General features: G+C 43.3%; 1 long non-coding RNA gene across 1 annotated transcript; it reads right to left on the bottom strand.

The window, feature by feature from the left end:
* Window positions 1-646: 646 nt before the first annotated feature.
* LOC116801158 lies at window positions 647-7,995 on the bottom strand. The gene is made up of 3 exons (XR_004361799.1): window positions 7,564-7,995; window positions 868-1,673; window positions 647-735 (listed from the first exon to the last, which is right to left on the bottom strand). It is a non-coding gene; the product is annotated as an uncharacterized LOC116801158 (long non-coding RNA).
* Window positions 7,996-19,275: the final 11,280 nt, after the last annotated feature.

Here is a 19,275-nt window from a genome sequence, read left to right as displayed (position 1 = left end):
ATAATTAATGAAGTGCAGGAATGGCAGCGAGTGCCGGCAGCCGGGATGCCGCAAATGAAGCTATTCCGCGGAGTGGGCCAGTCTTGTGGATGCCGCGAACTGCGGCTCCTCCATATTTATACAGAGCGCGCATGTTAAATAAAAGATAAGCGGCCCAAGCGGCGAGTGTCACGCGCTCCTCCATTCCGCCGCCACCTCCTGGATTCCATCCACCCTCCTCCAGTCCTCCATCGTGGAACTCCGGCTCCTCCTCCGTGGCTGCAATTTCAATATGCAGTTCGGGACTCTTCCTCCGGGTGTCGCATCATTTTGCAAGTCTAATCACATAAACTAAAACTGCCGTCATTTGGGAAATGCTGCGACGGCTTCTTTGGATCTTTGGGTCCCAGGAAGGGAAATGCTCTGGGCAAGTAAGTTATGCTAATGCCGCAACGCCAAACAGTTAAATAACCTACGCGATTTCCATTCGAGCAAGGAGCATTCTTAATACTCCTTCAAGTTCATGGTCTAATTAGCCATATCAGCTTCTACCAATTAATTACACATATGGACCACTTTTGTTATAATAGTCATACTAGCAAGTATACCTATACAACATGAAGTATTAAATATCATTTATATTTATAATTATTAAAACCGCCATCCTTTGTAGTATTTTACTCTATATTTTATATTATAATCTTCAATTATAGGATCCATCTCCCTTAAGTCCAGTTGCACCAGTGACCCTTCTGTCTGAAGAAAAAGAAAAATACAGAAGAAAAATGTTGTTAACAGTTCTTGCACCGATTTCAGTTGACTCGCAGTCGAATGTGTCAACACTTAAATTTAGATTATACCATATATGTATGGGTTGACTGATTTTACCATCGGGTGCTGCAATATTTAATTTTAGACTCCGCTCGCAGTCGAAGTCGGTAGCAGCTCCACAGTCAGTGACTGTGATGTTGATCAGAAAGCATTTGCTCGGCCAGCTTGTAATTCAATCTGCTTGCATTCAGACATGTAACAGCAATTTTAAAACAATTTTCAACTTACTGACAGACCGGCTACCGGATTGGCTTGGCCCCAGTCTCAGCCGCAGCCCCAGAGTCGGCCTGAGTTTCAGCTTCAGATCCAAGAGCCAGAGATCCAGAGCCCGGGGCAGAGGCTTGGCTTTATCCGCTGTCTGGGTATCAGAATCGGAGCTGGGAGCTGGGGAGTTGGGGAGTTGGGGGGCTGAGGAGCTGGCAACGGCAACGCTTTTTGAGTGACTTTGGTACCAATCTGTCCATCATCATTACCATCAAGTGTAACATTTGTGACGACAGCCAGCGGCGAACCGAGAACCTCAGGTGCTGCGGATGATGCTCAATCTGAGTCTGAGTCCGAGTCCAAGTCTGATGCCGATGCCGATGCTGATGCTGATACTGATGAGGCTGTGCCTGCCTCCCCCTGACTCTTTGCGATCCAAGTGCTATTGATGTTGGTGGCAGGCTGAAAGCGCAGCGAAGCTGCCTCAGCGTGCTGTGAATGCCTGTGCAATTACTTTGTAATTTAAGTTATTGATTGCCAGGCTCCTCTCCGGTCTAGGTTCCCTGGTCTCCCTTCACCTGGCTACCCGGCTACCGAATCTCGTGGATAATCTCAGAGCGGCACCGTTACAGACCGTCACCCAATGTTACTTTGTCGCCCTATAAAAAGGTAAATGTGTCGAAAGGGCATGTTACCATATGGGTTGGCCAGTTACAAATAAATTTTGGGCTTAGAAGAGTTTATAGTCTATAGTCCTAAGATGTTTAAGAGCAATTTGGTATTCTTTGGTATACCATATAAAAATAAAAATGCTTCTTGAATTAATTTATATAAATATAGATGTTATTTACATATATATATTAATTTAGAAAGCATTTTTAAAATAACAAATAACATGAGTTAAAAATATCTTAGATCATTCAGTCGTCGACTATGGATGACCCAGTTTTTCTTTGCAGATTATGCGTTTATCCTAGAATTTATGCAGTGCATCTGTGGCTATTCCGGAATATTTTATGTTTTGATTAGTAGCAGACGATCGATTTATGGCCAAATTCAATTTAGATTTTTGTAATCATTTAGTTGTACGGTTTTTCTGGACTATAAGGAATAGCTCCATGTGCTTTCATATCATTAAATGCCTGGGTTTTTTTCATTTGGTCGAGGATCGATCGAGAAGTTGGCTCTATCTCATAATTGTACGGATGGTGGGGACAGGAGCGACTTTTCTTCGATATATATATTCCACTTTTTGTAGCTCTGGAAACTGTCATAACTCATTGATGTTGTGGTTGTTCCTGAGTTTTGTTTGAGTTGACAGGGGGCAGAGATTGATGTATTGATTGTTGTCAGTTTGTAATGCCGACAGTTATGACAGTAATTTGTTTTCACAATTTGTTGGACACTCCAATGAAAATAGGTTGGAAGAGGTTTTTTTTTAACTGTAGAAGAGATGAAGGAAGCCATCTGCGCCAGGAAATTCCGGTTTGATTCGCCGGGGGGACGCATGGTAGAGCTAATTAGTATTTGAGGACTGCGCATCATATTTCACAGCAATAGCTGAAACCTTTTTATGGCCAGTCGGCTTTTACTACGTGCCACAGATGCGCCTCGAGGTTGATAGCTCGTTTTGGAGTCCTTCGGCTCGAGATGGACTCGAAATGAAAGGCCTTGGCACTTTGAAGTTTCAGCGTCGATTTGATTGCCTACTTATAAGCGGAGTATGCATTTCACTTTGTTCTCCCACCGACTTTCCCCCAGCGTAATGCATCTTCGCATCATCGGCGAGTTCGAGTCCAGTTTGGCCGGGCACTAACAAAGAAATCAAAGACAGTCTGCAGAAATAAATCACAATTCGAACCAAATCAGTAGAAAATCCCGTGCCATAATAGGCCAAGTGTTTGTCTATGAGTGCCTCACTAATTTGGTCATTAATTGGCATTGGCTGTATGGATGGGCTCCACATTCAGACATTCAATATAGTTAATACATATATACATACGTATGTATATTGCTGTATAGGGGCGATAGAGATGACCACCATTATTTGGCAGTCATTGTTGGGAAGTAAGAATTGGGAGAGTATTTTTGTGCATATATAAAATCCAATGAGGCAATAGGTTTGAATATTTCTTTCAATATTAGTCCTCAATAGATGGAGGAACATTATTTTAATGAACCAATTTCATTAAGCTACGTATCCGATATTTGATTTGTAAAATAGATTTATTAAAGCTTAGGGGCCATCGCAGCACTGAAGAGTGTGTGTCATGCCCAAATTCTCGAAACACCCAAAAGGCATAACTTGAGCTCATAAATAACAAAAATTGCCAACGACAATCGACATTGATATTTAATAATAATAATAATAATAAATGTGCCAAAACAAGACAGGCAGCTGCCGCTGCCGCTGGAGGAAGCTAGAAAAACTGGCCATTGGCCACGATCCTCCGCCGAGGAGCAGATTCCCCAAGCCCGATGCCTGAAAAGAAGCAATTCCCGCAATCACAACTCGAGCAGAAGAAAGTAGGAGTTCGCGAGTGCGATTTGGTCATGCGATGGTGTTTTCCTGCGCAGCTGGAAGCCATTTTTAGCCAGAGCCGCCAGATGATCGATGATCGATGATACCCAGGTCGCCTCCGCTGGCCAAGTGCGGCCTGCCTTTTGAAATAGATTCAGCCAGACCCGCCAGCGCCTTGGGGCATCGTTTTTAGTTTTGGTTATCGCCTTACCAGTAGCAATGGCTACTGCATCAGATCAGCCAGGAGCAGCCACCAAGTGGCATCTTGGTATCTGGGATCTGGGAAGATATAGCGCCGGATGGAGGCAACAAGTTCATTTCGTTTTTGGTAAATTACTCTGACTCTCGCGTCTCAAGGTGATGTCTGTATTCGACAATCTAGATCAGCACAGCAGTTACGACGGTTTTATGACACGTTTAGCCCCCGTTAGTGTTATCAATTACAAAAACTGTCAGCTCCAAAAGGAATTCGTTGGCCAAACATGAAAATATGGATACTGCCAGGAAGCGAGGCCTAGCACATTAGGGATTAGGGATGTCAGTCGAGATAGATTTGTATGATTAAAGTCTACTCCAGCTTTGAATTTTCTCACTGAGAGTCACCATTTAAATTTATAATTCAAAAAAATATAAGAAGGTAACCCTTTATAAGTTTGGTAAGTTTATTTGGTGCGGTGATGTAATATACTAATCCTATATTGAAGCGTAAAAGAACAAATATTACTTATCCGACGTGTTGGTCATAAGGCGTGCTTTAATCCTTATATATATACATAATTTTTCCAGATAGGGCTAACGGTCTGCCTGGGGATAAGCCCATTCCAAAGCCAAATGCCAACGTAGACGGAAAAATGCTGAAGTAGGAATGGAGAAGACAGCGAAAAAATGAAATTAATCTCCACCAAGTTAGCATTTGATGAGTGGCATGCAAAATGCCAGACGGATTTATGAGAACGGACAGATTTGGAGCAGTGAAGTGGGGAATCCAAACGATGTTACGCATTAGACAAACAACAAGCAGTCAGACAAGTCCCCCCATCTAGTCGGTCGGTGTGAGCCCGAATCCGAGTCCGAAATTAAGCCGTATGCTGATTTCATTTTAATTACGGAGCGCCTCCCTCCGGTCCCCTCTTGAGTCCCGAATCCTGGTCTGGAGTGATGGCAATCAGGCCTGGCAAAGCTGGATCAGCTTAGAGCGACAAGTGCGTAATGCACATGCAATTACAAATACCCATGTGTCCAGGCACATGTGTGTAATTGCAGGGGATCTCCGGAGCTCTGGAGCTCTGGAGCTCTGGAGCTGTGAGCTCAACTTGTCAACCCAAATAGGTGGAGGTAAAGTCAGTGCGTGGCTGGGCGATCAAAATCAAAATCAAGTAAGCTCCGAGGCGGAAGTGTATCTGGATGGTGAGAAGGTTTCACTTGAAGTTCGCAGTCCTTATGGGAAATGTAAGCGATTTAGCAAATATATAAATGTTTTGTTACCACTTTAAAGGTTCAAGCTATACTTAATTGAGTTAGTTAGCTAGACTGCTAAGCAAGTGAAATTAGTAATGCCTTCTACCACCCTTCACTATCGTCCATTGACCTCCCAAGAGGACTTTTCTTTTCCCATCGGATCACTGATCACCTTTAAGGGGGTTCCATTTTCCGCGAGGTTGTCGGTCATTCGTCAAAGTTTTCATGCTCGTATTTGTGGTGCTAATGTGTCGAGCCAAAGTGCCAACAGTCATAACTCATTTGGCTTTAAACGGCTGCCTAAGAAAGCATTTATTGTTGGCTGCCCTGAACGTGCGAACTGAACCACAAAAACGCTGCAAATTTGCAGCAGCGTATAGGTATTTTCATATATATTTCTTGCAGCACCAAAACCAAGTCAAAACCAAGTCACGCGTTGCAGCTGAATGCAACAGGAAACGGAGTATCAACCTATGACGGGTTGCCCGCAGCGTCTCCACGAGTTGGTTACAATGGAAATGGACCCATGCGGATTGCAGGCGAAAGTTTTTCGTTACATTTTGCAGTGGCATGGGGAGGAGCAGGGAGAGGAGGCTGGGGGGTTGGGAGGTTTGGGGAGGGAACCTGTGGGGCGGATGATTCCTCATTGAAAGCGGCGACATTGACAAATGCATGTGGCAACGCAATGTTGCAGATTTGTAGACGTGCCAACGCATGCCCAAATTCACAAACGTATTTATTTTTCATTGTGGGCCCTAGTTAATATGAAGTCAATTTAGAGATATTGAGCGTTTTGTGGTTAAAGTGAATGTCATTTCTATTACTTATAGCATCTGAATCATTCAAATATTTCGGAACAAAGAAACACTCTATTTACTAAGTATAAAGCTATTGTTCATTAAAAAATCCATAAGATCCAGGGGATCATTTAAACTGATCTTTAGGAACTGGAACAGACAGCAATTCGCTTTGGAAGTGAACTGCACGCTTGGCGATCTTCATCGTGCCTTCTTTATACGGTTAACTTGGCTATGAAATTATGGCACCGTGCCGCCATATTCGGTTGTCAGGGTTTCGTTATTGAGTGGCGACATAAATTAAGGCATGATTTATTGCCGAGTAGGTGGAATGGACCATAAACTCCTTGACAAGTCAACAGTAGCCACTCCAGTGAGAAGTTGGAAAAAACGCAAAACCAAACGTAAGCAAAGCGGATAAATTACTAGACATTAATTGAAAGTTAAGTAAAAAGTAGCTTAAATTGGGGAAGATCTATAGAGCGGCATGGAGTTCTAATCCCGCCGTGAATAATGCCCCCAGATGAGCCGCAAGCAGAGCGCCCAGCTGCCGCGCCGTGGGCAACAATAAATTTCACCTTGTAAGTGTAACAATTTGTATGTTAAACGCGCCCAGCGAGAAGCGAACACAAGAAATAAAGCATCCAGAGCCCAGGAGTGGACGCGGATCGAGGATCGGATGGAGTCCCACCAGGCTGCGAGAAAGCAGATCCCAGCCGGAGACTCCCCGACTGCCCCCAGGGGAGACGATGTCCACGTCGTCGTCTGCGTCCCAGCCTTGCGGCTTCGTGTGGCTGCTACCAGGCGGCGGTTGCATTTGAAAAAGAATAGACAATTGTTTGGGCCGCATAACAAGTTGAAGGCAAACAGCCTGGAGAAGACGCTCTCCCAAGCTGGCCAGGCTCCCGAACTGGGCTGAGATGGGGACACCAAGGACAGTGGTGCAGGAGCTATTGAAAGTTGATCTGATCCGTAAAATACAATATTAAAGTGAAATTTTAAAAACAATACGATTTTGTATACGTTTTAATGCCTTAAACATCGAATAAGCAATAAATTAAATATCGTCCGTTTAAAAAAAACCGCTTTCCTTCATTAGAATAAAATTTGGATAGCTCTCAAGTTGTAAAAACAATTGTGTGAAAAATGCCTTTAATGGTGATGTTAATTATTACAGAGTTGTTTTAATGCTTACGCTATGCAGGAGTTTTCTGTTTAAATATGCTTACATTAAAAATCTGTTAAAGTACTTTTAATTAGTTAAGAGGTCGTAACCAGATAATTGTAAATATTTCTGAAAGCTGTGTAAAACTATACTGTGTGACACATAGAGCTAAAAGGCACTTTTTTTTTATAACGTTTTGTTCCCTATAATGGAATTTTATGGTATCCCACCCCCAGAGAGACCGGCTTTCTTGCCAATCCGGATACCACGGTTGCGAGCAGACAATATAATAATGCCAACCGAAACTGAACGGAGTCGGGGAACAAAAATAGATTTGTATCGAGTGGCGGCTCCTCTGAAGCGCGCCTTGCGATTTGCAAATATTTTGTCATTGTGTGGCGAGATTTATGGAGTGGAGTGGAGTCGAGTCGAAGGCAGCGGCTCAGTCGAAGTGGTAGCTGCGGCGGAGGAAAACGCTGTCGCCCCGCGATGGTTTCCAGGAAAAACTTTTGGCACAGGCAAATATACCGCTAGTCGGACTATAGCTCCTACTCCGACTGCAGTCGCAGAGTGTCAGCGCCTGACTATGTGACACAATTCTCACTCACCTGACATCGGGCGGCCCTGGACGGGGGTTACCTCTGGAGCTGGAGCTGAAGATGAAGCTGGTGCCTCGCTCCCAGCATGTGCAATGTGTCACGGGGGCAGCACGCTCACAGACTCGGTTTCATGCCCAGACTCCGTTCCATGCTAAACAGCCTAAGGCATTCTTCCTCATCCAAGTTTTTCCGGGCACATTTTCTGGTCGATCATCAGCTGTGCATGCCAAAGGAAAATATGGTTGATTTCGTTCAAAGATGCTTAAGTTGCGACACAAAGCTGAGCATAAATGTATGCTCAAGAGAATGTAACTTTGAATGGTCTGAGCCAGAATCCAAGGATATCGGTGCTGTTTCCATATACTGTCCAAGTCTAATAAATGTAAAGTCATAGGTGGGAAGTACAAACCGTAGACTGCAATGTCTGTTTGTTTCATATAATCGTTATTATACCTCCAGGTATTGCTCATCTACAAGTATAATAAATAAATAAAGATACAAATGTATTATCAAAATTCAGCTGAGTATCTTAATACATTCATCATTGAACTCATAACCTAATGCGATTTAAATTATATATAATTTTGAACAGCGGCGAAGATTTTTGGACATATCAAATATAATGGGTAATATTTTTTATAGATTATTGAATTGAATTGAATTGTAATTATTGAAGGCTTAAATTAATTCCTAGACTCTACAAGTGATATCATTGCCCAAACTTTTCGATCGCAATCTGCCGTCCGAATAGATTCGATTTGGTATGCCCAACTTAAAGTCGACAATTAGTCAACAACTAAACACCTTTCACACCTCGCAGCGCACAGCTCACAGCTCACAGATGCACACTCGCAGGTTCGCACAAATGGCAATTGCAGCCTGCGTCTCATTCGCATCCTCGACGTCAGACATCCAATATCACTCAGTCGCAATCACGATCGGGGAGCACAAGTGAACTTCGGTGGCATTTAATGGCCAAACGAGAATCGGGCTGAGACCAAGACCGGAGGCACTGCTGCCACACAGTCACCATGCGGCACAATGCGGCACAGTGACTCCGAGCAAGAGCTAACAATACCGGAGGAGAAGGCTGTGGAGGATGGGGCTGAGGCCCGGGTTGGGGCTTAAAGAGGGGCAGCTAGATTTGAGCCTTAGATCAAAGCCAAATGCACCGCCACTTGCTGTTAACTCGATGGCGCTCCAAGGTACACGAGCTTGGGGATGGATACTTTTTGGACCTCTGTCTAGGCCATCCCAGAGGCTCGGGCAATTCTTATTTGATTCCATTTATTTTTGATGATTTTTCTGTTGTTATACTGGGTGCTCTGCAGAGTTGCTTAGTTTGAGTGGCTGTAGGTAACAGGGACATTATTTATATTTTAAACTGGGCTAGCATCTTAGGGTTAATCAACGTAGTTTCTAGGGTATGATGGTAAGGTCCACTCTTATAGTGATTGTCTTTCGTTGCTTGGAGTCGTCAGCCCCTTAAAGTAGGCAACTTAGTTGCAGTCTGCAGTTAGCACCAGGTACTCTCAAGTCGAAGATTTCAGCATTAGGCCCCTTTCCTGTTTTTCGATCGGTTCAGCTGGTTGAACTGTTCGCTTTGCTTCGAAAGTGTGCAAATGTTCGCGTCAGGCAATTTGCTGACGCGTTTGTTGTAATTAAATCGATGGCAGTGCCGTCTCAGGATGGAGAGGTACACGATACACGGCATCGATTTGATCGGCAGTTGGCTGGTACTTCAGCTTCAGCTGCAGCCTTAGCCTGCGATTGCGATTGCCGCTCTGTCCATTCATTGTGCACATGAATCTCCAGATGTCCAGGCTCTGGGGCGGTCCATCGGCCCGCGTCCAGCTAATCTGTTGGGACTCAATGCATTCGATCGTCTCGCTGGCTTGTTACTCTTGCATACAAATGACACAAATGCCTCGGCCGACGTTTCTTTTTGTTCAGTTGGCCGGCAACTCTCTTGGTTTGTATTTTGTATTTCTAATGCCGTCACAGGCAATCAGATTCATTCGCCAGCCGATCGCCCGATCTCGGGATCTGCTGGCCAACGTGGCCGGCTCCTGACTGAGATTTCACCTCGACGCTAATGGCGACAAACTGCCGTGGAGTGTAAGATTGTAGTCATGTGTCTTTAATTTGATACTGCCGCTGCTCCTGCGGCTGGCCAGCAATTTATCCATTTTGTTCGGCCGCGCTGATCACGATGATCTACATGCTAATCAAATCAAATCACAACAAATCAACTCGCCAATTACTCACTTGAACACCATCGGTATCGGGCAATAACAAATGACTTAGGCGACAAACTCGATGCTTGTGCCGCACTCACACACGCTCACACCGTGCCAGAGCGAGACAGCGAGATCGGCCAGTGGGCGGCCGATGGAGACTGTGTAAAGTGTGGATAAGTAATGGCCACAGAGCTGGTCATTTGTCTTCATTGGTGGCACACGGTGGAGGTGAAGAAAGCTTAACACCTGCTTTCAGACCACTTAATGGTCATTGCATCAGTGATTGGTTAATCTGGTGTAATTAAATTTGAGATGCTTACGAAAGAGATAGTCTACTATATTAGATTACAAATATGTTGTAAAATGATTTTCTGGTGGTTTTAATGCAAGAATAATGAAATAATTCTTCAACCTTTCAACCTAATTTTTATAAATTTTCTGCGAAATGAAAGGGAAAACAATGTGTTTCATGCATTTACTATTACCATTTTGCACTACTACTTCAGACCTCGAATTTACAAAATTAAGCATAGAAAATTTTAAATTAAAACAATTGGTACTTTGACATTTGGCTAGTGATTAGCAAATATGCATTGCCATTCGAACTGAAATATTAAGCTCGATATATTCAAGTGCTATCGACTTCAGCCTTCAACTGTAGCGGGCCCCATTTAAAAGATCATTTGGTAAATGCCAAAAGTAAAACTGATCACTGCGCACTTTATAAAGAAGCATGGCCAATCGACAGTCCAACGCCTAGTAAAACATGTCATAACAAATTTATTGCTAAATAATGAACTTTATATTGTTGGCAATGAGTTCCGAGTTTCAGAATGTTTGCAAATCAAATGGAAATCCATCTATAACGAGGGAGACAGCACAGCCAATCGTTTGGTGATTGGCAATTGTTGAGAACGGCATTCAGCAAGAGTCAGAAACGGAATCAGAGGGAAAAATTGTCGCTCCCGTTGGTAATTTATGAGTTTATTTTTTGCCAGCAAACACAGAAGGTCTTTTATGATCGAGATCGAAGTCATTCAGTTGCGAGCCCGAAGAGGCATTAATCAATAAATTTGTTTCCCTGCCAAGCGATGACATACCGCACAGTCAACCCTCGATGTCGGGGTCGCTCGAACATCGAGCATTGAGCATCGAGCATCGAGCATTGGGCATTGTCAGCAGTCCCGTTCAACAAAGGGACAATGTTTCTCGATAAATATTGTTGCCCAACGGCAGATCGTGCTCATTTAAGCGCCCTCATTGTTGTGACAACTCCACAGGCGATTCAATGGAGCGGGTGTTCCTTCTAGTTCAGGCGGATGGCCTGATAGGACAGCTGTTGAAGTGTCCTTTGTGCCGTTGTTGATTGTAATAGGTGTTGCCGATTCCTTTAATTCCTTTAATCACATCTCCGGCAGTTACTCCCCAATTTATGCCCCATTGAACAGCATTCAAAAGTGCGCATTGGTTTCGCTACTAACCGCCGCGTTAATGGTCTTAAAAGAAGCATCAGCCCATAAGTGACTGGCAACACCCACTTCAATATTTCATGATATGGAAAAGCGTCAATAACGTGTGCGGGTCATATGGCTGAAGCAAATGTTAGTTTCGGCAACTTTTGACTGCAATGCTAGGTGTACATTTTTCAAAGGTACGCTTAAGCTATTAAAACACTTGGAAATACCCCACCCCAACCCATTCTGGCGGCAATCATCGAGTAAACAGCTCGAGCAATCCAAGGAGAAGAGAAAAAATAAATTCCCGTGGCCATGCCGGATCGTACGCAAGCGCATGCCAAAGATAGCTTGGATGCCAGCAGATCGGGGAAGTAGTAGCCGCTCTATATATATATATATAATATATATATACATACATATATGTGCGATATATGGGAAACCAGGCGAGTAAGTGTGAAGCGCATGCGCAAATGCGCGATAAGAGAGTGGGGCCATTGTTGGTGCTCTGGCCAAACACAACGCCGATTGAGTGGCAGTCCAGTTCAGTTTCAGAAATGGTAATAAACGATTACGTCAATTTATGCGCGCCAACACTATAAAGTAATTTTCAGCTGAAAACGGTCATGGACAAGGGAGTGGAACGCGGGTGATGCGGGAGGGAGGGATCGACATATGGAGCTGCCAATGCCACGTCGATTGGCTAGTTTTTCATCTGAAATACTGCCCGAGTTGTCGTTGACTTGAAGTGTCTGCAGTACTCAGTACTCTAGTTTATCAAAACGAGAGCTTACGCTATGGTAGAGTCCCTCGACTATCAGATACCCCTGACGCAGATAATCAGATAATACGCATTGGGAAAGCAACTGTTTTCAAGCTTTTCAAGGCTTGAGCCAAGTTGGCAGGACAAATAATAAAATAAAGGAAAAAAAGGGCGTGTCATTTGAACAATGACGTTTGAACAATGCATCAAACTTTTCTGACTATCATTCGAACTGGCGGACATTGGGTCATTATCAAATTATATAGAGGTTAAAGAAGAGGTCACTATTAGGTATGTTAACATTACTAATCATATTTCCTTAAACGTAAATGTAGGGCCCAGAAACTGGAAATGGGCTTACATGCGTTCAGTTGATACCTTTGATAAGTGCTGGTCGTCATTGCTGCCGACCTTGCGACCAGGTGATGGGCGATAATGCGGTTGCATGTATTAATTAAGTTGCCGCTTGGCTTTTGGGCCATAACTCAGTGTGTTCGGCAGCAACACACGACACAGACTTGCGCGGCAGCCACATTCACCTTTGGCAACATGCGGCAATATATTTGTGCATCCGTATCCGTACGCGATGTAGCGGCTACCTGAACATGCAACTTGCAACTGGGATCTGCAACTTGCAACCAAATCAGATAAACAAGCTGCGCAATTGCAACAAGCGTAGTTTGCACTAATAACAACTCAATAAATAATAAAAGCAACATTCCCAATCGGCAACGGCCGCAAAAAGACTCTGGCCAGCAACAATAAACATGCGCATCTTTATTTTATTTACTTTTTGCGCCTTATTTGCCTGAGCAAATTTTCATTATTTTCATCTTTCCCCAGTTACCCAGCCAGCTTCCCACAGAAGCTTGGATCAGAATTAAAGCCGCCGATCCCGTTTCCTTTCCCACCATTCCGCCCTGATCCACAGTGGGACTAGCGTTCTATATATTTTGAACATATTAAATAAATAAATATTTAAAAAAAAAATCTATATTAACTTAATGTTGATAGTTTGCTTTGATAGATAACTGGAATACTTACATCGTTACTATTATTTATTAGTGGAAATAACTACAAAAGTATCAAAAGTTTGAGTTACAAGGACAGGCTTTTTGAAAAAATCGCCTAGTTTTACAAGGAAATTCGAAAATTAATTTAGCTTTGACTTTGGTTTTGATCTGGGTTTGAAACACAAAAGGTGCAAAATAAAAAAAAGTTTAGATAAGCAGTAAGTCAATTTTTATTACCAAGCAATACTTAAAAAGAACGTTGGCAGAAGTCATTTAAATATACAATCATATTGTATCCATACAACATAAAATAGTATATTTTATCATTATTTTCTATTGATGTAGAAATATAGGGACTAAAGAATTCGCTTTATAGTGCAAATTATTCGTAAGTTCAAATTTAGTTGGAGCTTTTTGATTTGGCTAGTTCACATAGTTAATCCTAAAGAGTTGGCCAATCTTATCGTTGATTTCCATATCCCACTGTATCAACGCCTTGCGATTTGTTGCCTGGAACATTTTCTGGCAATGAGCAATCAATGGAGCGGCAGCAACATCTTTGCCCGTGTTTTGCCGGCGCAGAATTTATGCTAATATCCATTATGTCGAACATGTTATAGTTTCTTCCCTCGTTCCATATGTATGCGCCGATATATGTGTACGATCCCAGCTTTTTTCGGGGCGTTAACTGGGAAATTGCCGGTTGCCGTTCGCCGGCTGGCAGTAGCGCAAGTGTTGAGCTCTTAATAGAAAAGTGGAAACGAACCGATCTGGCTGCAGCCCGACTTCATGTGTCCGTAGGCGGCGGGGATCTGCATGTGATGCTGGTGTAAATCAGAAGGTGTTATCGTCTGCATAAATATTGATATTGTTGGGGCAAGTGATAGCCGGCGTTGTGCTCGGAGCGGTAATTGCACGGCTCCAGACGAGCGACTCCACCAGATTCGGATTCAGACTGCATCCAGACTCTGGGAAAATTGGCATTGGCATTGGCGTTGGCATAGGCATCGGCAGTGGCTCACTGGCCCCTTTGTCCCTCTGGCCATCTAGTGCCGCCGCTTAGGTGCGCCTAATGGCTCTCCGTGGGTCCTCGCCAGAGATCGCCTTCGGGGCTGCAAGTGACGCCCACTTCTCCGTGGGTTCCTGGTGGCTTCGATCTGGGTTTGGGACTCGGCATGGGCCTGGGTATGGGCTCGCCTTGCGCCATTCGACAATTTAGTGATTGCGATTAGGAGGTGTAAATGCGCTTCAGAAATTAATTTGTTCGCCACAAATTAAATTTTTATTATTAAAAAGTCTTGCGTGTGGCTTAAAAGGCTAAAAATAGCCAATTTTTCATGTGCGGCTTTCTTTGGTAATAAATGGGGGATCCTAAATTTGCCTTTTAGTGGAGTCTAAGTGGAAATGTATATTGTATGGCTAAGGGATTTTAATCTAATTTAACTTTGTGTTAAACAAGGAAAATGAAAAAAGTGTATAATTTATTTTATTATATTATATTATTATTGGGTATGATTAAAAAGGTATGTTTATGTAGAATCTTAAGATATGTTCAACATCTTTCCGCATTTTGTCTTCAAAATTGGTAATCACTTTCTGTGTAGCTCTAAAATTAACTAACTTAACTAACCTTCCCATTGACTCCAGTTCTCATCCCAGAAGTTGTTCCCCTGACCACCAGGCACTCCCCCATCGACCGACGGTAGCTGGTAGTTGAGTTTCTGGCAATGGGCTCGCCGATCATTACCCATTCGGCCGGCATTCCCATCTCTGATCCATTAGCATAAACGTAGCATAAATGAAGACATTTTTCGGTCAGCAGCAACCGAAGAAGAACAGTATCGACAGGCATCATCGGCATCATGATCACCGGCATGACCAATAATGGGAATCAGAGCACCAGAGGCTGGCTATAAAAAAATGTTCCCAGCTTTTTATTATCACCGGGCGATCTTGTCTTTGCATTGTAATAGAGTCAGATGCAATTTTTTGTTTGCATTTGGCTTGCATTGGATTAAATTAAAATTCAATGACAGCCTCTGCAGTAGGAGTAGGAGTGGGTGGACTGGGCTGCCAGGGGGCTGGTGGCGGGAGCAGGATGGGACAGAGGCTGGCGGCAGAGCACCTACGTTTTGGATTTGTCGTGCAAATCAAAATGAAATCACGGACAAAAGAACATGCCAGTCGGACTGAGTCCGAGAGCTGCAGTCGCTGGGCCAGTGGAAGCGCATTTCGGGGCAGTTCGTGACTCAAATGAACCGCAGAAAATCATTCGGCGAACAAAAACTGAGTGCAAATACAGAAGCTCCCAGATCTGGGCTCCATAGAGCGTGAGAAGGGGGTGCAGGCGCCATGGCCACGGCTAAAACAAGATCAGTTATGGTAAGTTCGTTCTCATCGCCGCCGACAGGCCGGGGCCACTTGTCATATGCCCGGATTGCCGACATCGGATGACAAATCCTCCAAAGAGCCAAATCCGAACCGATTCAAGCCGAAGCCAATTCAAAGGCAAAAGGCTTCCTGAAAGAGGAGCACTCACACTGCGAGTAATCAAGAGAAAATTGAATATATTTTGGATAAGGTAAGATTATAGAACGAAATGAAGCGGATGCCCTATTAGTAATTTGAACTCAATAATATTACAAATATAAGCCCACATTAAATTATCATAAAAACAGCATAGCCTTCTGTTCTTCCTTAGAAAGATACAAGTGTATCTACATATATAAGGCTATAGATAAATTATATAAAAAATGCTCGCCAAAACCAAATCCTATTATATATTCAAAATCGGCGTATTGATAACTAGGAAACGAAATAGATTAAATTTCTAATTTATTATTATTTAAATTGAGTTGCATTTTGTATTGCAGTGTGCTGTTCCTCACACATGGCGGCAAAAATTAAAAGCTTTGCGAGGCCAACAAGGGAAAAGCCCGGCGAAAAATTATAAATTTAGGTGGAATGTCAACGTTATCGTCGAGCTCATATCTGTTGGGGGACATCACTGGAGGCAGCGCCTGTCCCAGCCGACCAGAGATGGCCTTTTGCATGGACGGAGCTGACGATCAATGGCCAGCCATTTGGTAGGTGTTTCATGGTTAGCCAACAAGTCACCCGACTACCGATTCCCAAACCAAACCAAACCAAGCCACGCCAAACCAAACCAAGCCGACCAGCAACAAATGCCGTTTGCTGCATTTGCAGTTGCACATTGCTGGCTTCAAGTTGCAAGTTGCTGCTGGCGTTGCCGCCGCTCGGGAGGCAAATTAAACTGTCGAAACTATTTCATGTCCAATGCGCGATTTGGCAAACAATTTGTGACATTTGAATGGCCGTTCAATGACAATTGTGGCTGCCTTTTAGCCAAGTCCTCCGTTCATTCGCTCTTCCTGCGCTCTGTTATTGATTCCCTGGTTCTCTGCGTCGGCATCGCTCACAAGATTCTATTTAGGATTGGAATTGGGATTGGGATTGGGATTGGGTTGTGTCGCCGATCTCGGCTCGGTGGGAAATGAAATCAGTGCCATAAAATTACGAGTATCTGCTGGGTGTAATGTGTGAGAAATCTTTCAGATACCGTTGGGCATCAAGATATTGCGGACTGGGGTTCTCTATTCCTTATTACGAATCATATGTGGCGAATCTCATTGGTTCTTCGATTTTTTGATTTCAAATTCTCAAAAAAAAAGATAATTCAATTAAAGGGAAGCTGTGTGAAGGTACTGTAACTGTTTTACCTTCCTTATAGTCAGTTTTTGTTTATGTGTGCAAATAGGAAGTTCTAATAAATATAATTTAGTTTCGCCAACAAAAAAGTGGTATTTTCCCCCCGAACTATATCAACATTCCAAAATCGAGGGGAGGGGTTTGAAAAGCGAAAGATTTACGCGGCTACCGGAGCGAACGATGTAAACTTGCCGCTAATGCCCCTGTCCAAGTTGCGGGCTAAAGTGCGTGCATCGCACAATGTGCAACATGGATTTTGCATTTGGCAGTGGACTGGTTGAGCGCCCAGGTATCCCCCAAACGACGATCCGCCGTTTAAATGAGCGCAAATTAAATGCGGGTCGGCGAAAAGTTGCACAAACGAAATTAGCGCAGACAAAAAGCTGCAGGATGGAGTGGCGAATCCGCACATCTCTCCGTGCTCAGTGGCAAGCAAATTATGCCGGCTTCGAAGTGACACGCCACATAGACCAAAAGAAGAGAGTCTCACTTGCTTACTTTGGCTGGAATCTCCGCGGCGAACGTGGCGGCCAATAAAAACGCGCATTAGAAAGGTAACAATTGCCTGGTCAAGATTAAAAAACCAGAACGTGAGACATTTTCACTCCATTTGGCGCCCAACGGGGGGCTGAGTGCATTGCGATTTGGCAGTGGCATGTGGGAGCCCGCGTTTTGGCCAACCTCAAAATCTCCGCTTCAGCTGTCTTGGATCCGGTAAGTGTTTATTGCCAGTTGCACAGTTTTCCCATTATTTAACGATAGCATTCGTAATAGCTGGCTAAATTGAGCGATTCGATGGTAGTGGTGCCCATATAACTATGAATAATGAATAAAGGTTCTGGAAATGTTATTCTATTATTTAATTGCATTTTTTCAGTTATAACACCTTTCATATATGTTAAGCCATATAATTGTACGCCTAATTAATGATGACAAAACAATGTTTTCTAATAAATGCTTTCAAAATGCTTCAATTACCAATATCCTTCAACCAACCCAGGAAATCTACAATCGCCTATTAAACTTCAATTTGGTCATAATAGTTTCCCATGCAGATCTCAACCAGTTGGAGAGACTACTACTTGCTTATACGTGTATTATTTCAGCTTAAAGCTGACATTAAATGTCAATAAGCTAGGCCATTTATGAGAAATGTAACAGTCGCATTTGTGCTCCATATTAAGGATCGTTATTATTCATTTCAACAAGGCCAAAAGCGGCGGACAATTGGCCCTGATTACGGTCCGCCGATAGACTAAACTGTCAATCGATGGATGGGCCTCGGAAAAAGGCCCAGTCGCGATCCAAATTAGTGTAACAACGGGTTCATTAGTATTGGCCTGGCTAAATGTTAAAGTGGATGCGCGGGGCCCCGGAGATCTTCTTGGCAACAAAGTTAATGTACTTTTCAAATGTGTTGTTGCTTTGTTCGGGCGGTTTGTCTGTTGGTTGAATGGTTTTTAATTAAGGCTTTCGCAACAAACTTGCCATTAGCCAGATTTTACAACTTGCGATTCTTTTTCGCAACGCCCGCATTACAACTAACCGACGGAAAGAGATGCAAGTAGAGCGAGACAGATACAGTCGCATTTGTTGCCGGAATTTTTAGTAGTAGTAAAAATGGTTAAATAGTCTGCGGCGGCAGAGGATGGGCCCACTTCAAAAAAAAGTAGACATATGCAGAAACTAAATTGAAATGCTGCGCGGATCCTGACTCGACTGCCATGTACACCTGCAAATCTCAAAAAATCTTGTATACCAGTGAATTAATTTAAACATGCAACCTAAACTTTAAGTCAAAGCTTCTTTTCCCAATCAAATCATATAATAACTTTTAATATTTAAACAAAATGTGGCACAGTTGTATACATTTAAAAAACTATCATAAGTAATCTGTTCAGCTTATAAGTTTATAAGTTGATCTTGCTTTACTAAAATATGAATACTACTGAAAATGTAGATTATCAATTTGACCTAAAAATAATCACATCCCGTGCTTAAAGGGTATTTCCAGGGTATTAAAACTCAAAAGTGAAACCACTTTGCAATCATTACCACCAGCTCTGCCTGCCTCTTTCTACTACTAACTACCCAGTGGCCCCACTTCCTCCCTCGCCCTCCTAGTTGGCTAAACTTATTTCCCCGGATTTCGGCTCGTTTCGGGTCTCCAATTGCTAATCATCCTCCGTTGGCCAGCTGATGAAGTGCCATTTTGGCATACATTGTTGATGGAACTCCATATCTGATCTGTAGGTGAACCGCTGCCGGAGCTTCTGCAGCTGAACCTGGTAGGAGGAGCTGAGAGCTTTTCGAATTCCATGTGCCAATATGTGGCAACTGGTTTACCATCCGACCCTCCAAATGGCAGTATCAGTATCCGTATCCATGGATTCGCTGACGTCGTCAGCTTGGCCGGCTTGGCTTATTAGCAAACTATGATTTATGCTCCCAAGTAATGACCAAACGTTTCTTTTGGGGTAGCAGAATGGTGGAGCCTAACTCAAATTATTTAAGATCACTAA

This window comes from Drosophila sechellia, chromosome 3L (assembly GCF_004382195.2).
Source record: "Drosophila sechellia strain sech25 chromosome 3L, ASM438219v1, whole genome shotgun sequence".
Taxonomy (NCBI): Eukaryota; Metazoa; Arthropoda; class Insecta; order Diptera; family Drosophilidae; genus Drosophila; species Drosophila sechellia.
This window is presented reverse-complemented; position numbering and strand designations above follow the sequence as displayed.